We start from the raw sequence: 289 nt of genomic DNA on the forward strand, positions 1-289 counted from the left end.
CGCTGGCTAATTTTTGTATTTTTAGTAGAGACGGGTTTTCACCATGTTGCCCAGGCTGGTCTCAGACTCCTGACCTCAAGTGATCCACCTGCCTCGGCCTATCAAAGTGCTGGAATTACAAGTGTAGCCACCATGTGTGGCCTAAAGCAGATACTTTTTATTAATCTTTCTTTCTTTTTTTTTTGAGACAGAGTCTGGCTCTATCGCCCAGGCTGGAGTGCAGTGGCTGGATCTCAGCTCACTGTAAGCTCTACCTCCCGGGCTTACGCCATTCTCCTGCCTCAGCCTC

General features: G+C 48.8%; 1 protein-coding gene across 1 annotated transcript in view; it reads left to right on the forward strand.

Moving 5' to 3' along the window:
* Positions 1-289, forward strand: part of LOC105516862 (isoleucine--tRNA ligase, cytoplasmic-like) — a 77,764-nt gene that overhangs the window by 4,712 nt on the left and 72,763 nt on the right. The gene's annotated exons all lie outside the window — the stretch shown is intronic.

This window comes from Colobus angolensis, unplaced genomic scaffold, assembly GCF_000951035.1.
Source record: "Colobus angolensis palliatus isolate OR3802 unplaced genomic scaffold, Cang.pa_1.0 Scaffold292, whole genome shotgun sequence".
In the NCBI taxonomy this organism is placed as follows: domain Eukaryota; kingdom Metazoa; phylum Chordata; class Mammalia; order Primates; family Cercopithecidae; genus Colobus; species Colobus angolensis.